Here is a 7,191-nt window from a genome sequence, read left to right as displayed (position 1 = left end):
TTCCTTCAATACATAGTCATCTTGTAGCAGGAATTATGAATGCAGTGGGTGGATCTGTGTATGTATAAGTTAAGGCAGGGGTCTCCAAACTTGGCAACTTTAAGACCAGAGGTGGGTTTCAGCAGGTTCTGACCAGTTCTGGAGAACCGGTAGCTGAAATTTTGAGTAATTCAGAGAACCGGTAGTAAAAATTCTGACCGCCCCCGCCTATTCTCTGCCTCCCAAGTCCCAGCTGATCAGGAGGAAATGGGGATTTTGCAGTAACCTCTCCCTGGATTGGGGTGCCCACCAAGCCACGCCCACCAAGCCATGCCCACAGAACCGGTAGTAAATTTTTTTGAAACCCACCACTGTTTAAGACTTATGGAATTCTGGGAGTTGAAGTCCACAAGTCTTAAAGTTACTGAGTTTGGAGACCCCTGAGCTAAGGGATTCTTTTTGGAACCAACTCATCCCTTTGTTTTTCCTGGTACGCTTGTCTTTAAGTAATACGGTATAATAGTCAGAATATCCTATTTTTAAATTAAAGTGTGCATTAACAGAAAAACCAATTTTCCATAAAAATTCAGTAGTTAAACTAATCTGGTTTAAAAGCACACATATAACTTCCTTCTTTACAACCTTTTCTAGATTAAAGCTCTTTTTAAATAGGTTGGTAAAACATTTCAGTTCGCATTAATTGCCAGTGAAGTTTCCATGAACTTGGTTTGGGTGCTTTTGCAGATGTGAGTTGGTGCTCTTTCTGTGAAATTCCCAAATCTTTCATTTTTATTTAATGATCTATCATTCTGATATGCCTGGCATTTAAATGAGCAACCTTTATAATTCACTGTGCACCTTGGTCAACAGCTGAAAGGGATACTTTTAATGTCTTTTGGCTTTCAGTTGTTAAGCATTTCATGAACATGCTCTGAATTGCAATTGAAGATCTAGCAGAAATTCTTCTTAACCCAAGAACTGAAGTCTGTCTAAATGGCAGGTGTGGATACTAGAAGGATCAGAAATAATTATAGTTAATGTCTGTAACACTGCTTAACAAGGATAGTGGAGAAGGGGAGAACGTGTTCCATGGAGTGACATTCATTAATAGCTGAGGCTGGCTCCCAGTTTGCTCATTATTTAGCAAGGAAACTTATTTTTGCATAGGCCAATTACAGAATTTAGTATGAATTCCTGACTATTTTTATGTCAGCTATTTGCTATTTAATAAATAATTGTTGCATAATGATAGGAAGGAAACCCAACATGAATTTATTTCAGCGAATGGATTCCATAGCAGAATATAGTAACCAGCAATTCTGAATATTTCTACTTTCAGTTTTTCCTATTCCCAGCCAATACAGTATAAAGATGGAATATTTCTGGAACATTTTATATTATCACAGCTAATTATAAAAAAAAGATGAGTGTGCATGTGGTATATGATGAAGCATGTTTCTTTAGTGCATTATTTAAACATTTTGCTCCCTGCATTCGTGGAAATGTTTCTACTATCTGATTATTATTGCTCAAGTATAAACGAATTGCAAGCTATATTAATTTTCTCATTTCAATGTGTTCAGTGTGAATCTACAGCTGACAGTCAGATTGATTTGATGTAAGTTAAGATAAACACTGGATATCATCTTGCCAAAGTTAGGTAAATGGCTATCAATGAGAAAGCCACTTAGGTTAGGTCAGTCTCACTGAAAAACAGCTTCTGTGTCACAAAAGAAGTTATTTAAGCACAGGGATACCAAACGTAACTATCACTTTTAAAAATAGCACTTCTGTTCATATTCTCGGGTGTAAATAAATAAAATGGTCTGTAACACAATGCTTTTTTTGATAGCTTTAGCACTATTGACTTATTATTCTTGACCTTTAAACAAAGCTATGATCTTAGTGGTACTGTTAGAAATTTTCATAATTATCGTTTTGATAGGTTTGTAGCACATCACATTGCATGTACAAGTCCTTTCCCTTCTCTGGAATAACTCCTTTCATGACAAGGTTTGATTTATGCTAATATTAAAGAATCAAATAAACTGGAAAGTGAGTAACCAAAGCAAGTAATTGATTTGCCTGTAGAATAGACCATTGTTATATGTGTCCCTAAAAAAAAGTGCATAAAAAGGTAGACATGGGAGCCCAATGCTCATTAATAATCTCATACTAAATTTTGGAGCTGCACATCTTCTTGGCACTCAAGAGGAGCTGGCAAGATCCCTTTGAATCCTGCCAGTCTTCTCTTAAGGAACAGCCTTCCACAACACAGGTGGGTGATCTTATGGGCTTCTCCTTATCCAGAAAAGTCCCATTCATTCATTCGCAAGCATTGTCTCTGCCATTAGACCAGGGCTGTCAAACTGGCGGCCTGCGGGCCAGATGTGGCCTGCTCAGGCCACGCCCACCCCGGCTCCGCAAAGGCAAAAAAACATAGTGATATGTCACGATACGGCCCACGATGTGATTGGGTTTGACACCCCTGCATTAGACAAAATCATGTTAGTTTTCCATTTTTCTATCTGGAAATGCCACAATTGTTAAAAAGCAAAGGCCAGTTACCCTAAAAAAATATGAAGAGAGATTGATTCACCGCTTCTCTTTAAGCTGTTTCTAGGATGAGAATTTAAAACTATGTTCTCTAGTCGATCCATTAATTTATTAAATCAAATTATAATGAGCAGCTAGCTGTTGTAAAAGTTGACTTCCTTCAGTCTCCCTTGCCCCACAAGCGAGTCTGGAATGCATGCTTCATCTGAGGAAGTTGAAATGGTCTTTTTCTTCAAGGCTGGCCTTCAGCTTGGCTTCCCAGTTCACAGCCCGTTTCTGGAAGAACAACTTAGTTTGCCATCAGGAAAGGGAGCTGTTTCAAGGCTAGCCCTCTTTCAAAGGGGGAAATAGAAGACTGGCAGAATTAAAAAAGGGATCAGCATAGAATCCCTATGTAGCCTCAAGCAAACTAAGCACAAGCCCCCTTGATTTCCATTGACTCTTACTTAATTCCAAGCAGGTGCTGTTCGTTGAGTATATTCCTGTGCATAGGCATAAAAGGTAAAGGTAAAGGTTCCCCTCACACATATGTGCTAGACGTTCCTGACTCTAGGGGGTGGTGCTCATCTCCGTTTCAAAGCCGAAGAGCCAGCGCTGTCTGTAGATGTCTCCATGCTCATGTGGCTGGCATGACTCAATGGCAAAGGCGCACGGAACGCTGTTACCTTCCCACCAAAGATGGTCCCTATTTTTCTACTTGCATTTTTATGTGCTTTTTTTTGGCAGAAGCTGGGACAAGTAATGGGAGCTCACCACATTACGCAGCACTAGGGATTCGAACCACTGGACTGCCGACCTTTTGATCAACAAGCTCAGATCTTAGCCACTGAGCCACCACGTCCCTTCTTGTGCATAGGCATAAATAGCAACAAATCAGTTTAATTGGATCTTCCATATGTGGATCTGTTTTTTTGCCATGGACAGGGAAGGCCTGAATAGAGAAGTCCAGAAAGTATTTTCCAACTTTTCCTTCTACCTGTCGTCAACTGTTATACCTAGCATTAAGGTTTATACATATCTGGGCTCTGAGTTGGGCTGCAACTGTATTAAATACTAAACAGCTGGATATATTATTTATTTCTCTCTCCCCCTCCCACAACTTAAGCACATCAGGCACCAAATGTGAAAATACTCCCTGATGATGAGGATTTTCCTCTGATGGATGAGGTGCCAAGTCAAGCCTTCCATGCTTAAGAATTATTGCCATCGGCAAAAAAAGGATCTTATTTGTCTCTTTATGGAAGAGACACCAGAAAAAAAATATGTGAATTCTAGGACATGCCATTGTTTTACATTATGGTAAATGCACCCACCTATTTAATAACTAAACAACATTTCCTCTTGGCCCATACATGCATTTTTAAAATCCTTAATTTGTATTGCATACTCATGTATGTTGGATCCGGAAGTTATCACAATGCTATGATTTATATATTGATATGGTAGAAATGAGTATAAAGTATTTTTATGTTTGTTATGGCCAGCATTGAGATTAATTCATACTTGAGCTTTAAATTGGGTGGCAATTGTATTAAATAATAAATAGCTGGATATAGGAGTCAAGAAAACAGTGCTGTCTCTGAAATCTGCTACTCAAATGATTGCTTCAAATTGATTTATAAGAGATATCCTGGTATCTCTTTTTTTTGCCATCATTCATAGTTCTGCCCTCCATTAGCTTCCGGTAATACAGTAGATGGTATATCTCAGTCTGATGGAATATTTTGATTAAATATTGCTTGGATCTAGAGTCTCGCACATCATTAAGCCATTGTTTAGTTAAACATGGTTTACTGAATCAAACTATAGTAGCTGGTTGCGCAAACCCAACCGTGAATTATATAAACCAGCAGCCTGTTTTATACAACATGTTAAGCTGAAACTAAGTACTATTGGCAACGTTCCAATGACTTGAAATCAATGTAGTTTCAGGTTAGAGCCAACCTGTGTTAAGTAAATGGGGCCCTGTTGATTCGGCAGTTAAGACCGTGAGCTTGTCAGCTGGAAGCTGACAGCCTGGGTTTGAGACATGAGCGCCACGCAATGGGGTGAGCTCCCTTTACTTGCCTCAGCTCCTGCCAAATTAGCAGTCTGAAACCATGCAAATGTGAGTAGATTAATAAGTACCACTACGGTGGGAAAGTAATGGTGTTCCATGTTCCTCAGTGCATAGTCATGCTGACCACATGATCATAGAAAGAATCTTCGGACAACACTGGGTCCCTCTGCTAAGAAATGAAGATGAGCACCATCCCCTAGAGTCGGAAATGACTGGACAAGGGAAATCTTTACCTTTACCTATGTTAACTAAACAGGCTCAGCTTTAATGTTGAGATGATGGAATCAAGCACCTAGATGGTATGTATGGTTTCCTTATAGAAAAAAGTACAACAGAAATAATCAGTTGTTTCAGCAGACATCATACTGTTGTTTTTCGAATATACTGGGGCATTTTTCCTGTCTCTGTATCTAAGGAAAAAGTTATTTAGATGAGTATTTCTAAATCTCAGTCACTTTTAAGATGTATGGACATTAACTTCTAGAATTCCCTCAGCCAGCATTGCTGAATTCTGAGAGTTGAAGTTGAACACATCTTAAAGTGACTGAAGTAGAGAAGCACTTAGATTGTTAATATGAATAAAGAGCCACCACTGGTCAATCAGAGAATAATTGTTAGATTTCATCCCTTTCATTTCACTCTTATTTCTTGGTAATTTGATAAACTGAAACATTCATACATACACACATACACACACACACGCACACACACAACTGCTGAGGAATCAAAGTTCTTCTTCCCGGTTGTATTATATGAACAGATGTTAACAGTATTATAATTTTATAATTATTTGGAGAGAGAATGTTGGTTAGCATTAAAGATTTTACAGACAATATTTTTTGCAGCATATTTAAACATTAATCAGCAAGTCCCCATTGTATATATTTTCAGTGTCACTTTTGAAACTGGCTTGAAGAGCTTGCTTAATTTGTTCTGCTCCCATTACTAAAGAGTAGAGGTACAGTTTTCGCTAGTTCATTGTCGAAGCAATTGCTTTTGAATTTTTAGAGAAAAAAAAGTGTAGATACATGTTTTGTTGTCTTCGATGTGGGATTCTATCAGATGCATACAATATTTGTGGTAAACCAACAGAGAAGTAGATTTTCTCACAGTATCCTAGCAAAGAACAGGCTGATAGTGGGTAATTTGTATGACCCACTATAGCAAATCTAATTTACCTTCACCCAAAAAAATACTCAGAAGCTCATGTTTTATACTGAGTGGTGATAAAGGTAAAATCCTAGATTTACAACCATTCGTTTGGCGACTCTTTGAAATCACAATAGCACTGAAAAAAGCGACTTGATATTTTTCACGATCCTGGTCACGTGATTGAAATTTGGGTACTTGGCAACTGCCATGTCTTTATGACAGTTGTATTATCCTGGGGCCTTGTGTATTACAATTTGCAAGCTTTGCATCCAGCTTCTGACAAGCAAAGTCAATAGGGAGAAGTCAGATTCACTTAACAACTGCATGATTCATGTAACCACTGTAGGGATTCGCTTAATGGCGGCAAAAATGAGATGCAACAACTGCCTCACTTAGCAATGGAAATTTTGAACTCAATTGTGATCGCAAGTTGAGGACATATTGCATTATAAGCAGGGAGGGCCTGGAGTGGGAGAATGGATGTGTATAAAAGCGATTAACTATCTTATTCCAAACTCACAGAGGTGTTCAGAGTATTGTAGACTTAAAGGTTGTGGGAATTATACTTTGAATGCTGCCTGAATAATAATCAAGTCAAGCTTAGGTGACAATATCATTACAGACAATGCTTTGGGATATATGTCTATTTATTCAAAGAGTGATTTCTAGAAGGGCTTTTTCACTTTTTTCTTTACCACAAATAGATTCTAAAATATATGAAAAAAAGAAAAGAAAAAGTAATATTTAAAATGGTGAATGTGTTTAGCTTTACCAGTTGATAATATGTACATGAATGTAAAATATTTGCAGATATTTGTATACATTTCTGTAATATATGTATATTTGGTTAATAATGGTGGGAGCTGGACTACTGTAAAATTACGCACTTTAATTTCTGTTGAAAATTTTAAAGAAATTTGTAATCCTGTAAAATAAAAACAACTATCCATCAATAATTGTTCTGCAAGTTTCATATTGAGGAGTTTATGATATTTTTTTTAAAAAAATAAGACTGGCCATATTAATGGTGGAAAAGAATCATGTGTAAATTGCAGGCAATGTTATAGTTTGCTTTCAAAAACAATTAAGGAATAATTTGGTCTGGGTAAAAGACACAAGAATATCTTATTTCTTAAAATCATATTCTGTATAACAGCAGCTTCAGTGTGGTCTAATAATTATCATTATTGGACTAAGACTGGGAAGGCCCATATATAAGATTAATCTCAGGAAAATTCACCTCATAGAGTGGCTGTTGGGAGGACAAAAATGGATGTGTTGGGGTTCTGACGGATGTCCTAATTAACGTATGAGCCTTGAGCCAAGTTTCAAAAGAAATCCAGTTATTTATGAGGAGCAACATGTCAACAACTTCCCAAGTGAAGTCAACTCTGCCGCACATAATTTACGGCTCAACTCTTGACCCTGTTTCCCCCCTCCTCTCA

The sequence above is a fragment of the Pituophis catenifer genome, unplaced genomic scaffold (assembly GCF_029215685.1).
Source record: "Pituophis catenifer annectens isolate HBS135680 unplaced genomic scaffold, rPitCat1.0.hap2 SCAF_7, whole genome shotgun sequence".
NCBI classification, from domain to species: Eukaryota; Metazoa; Chordata; class Lepidosauria; order Squamata; family Colubridae; genus Pituophis; species Pituophis catenifer.
This window is presented reverse-complemented; position numbering follows the sequence as displayed.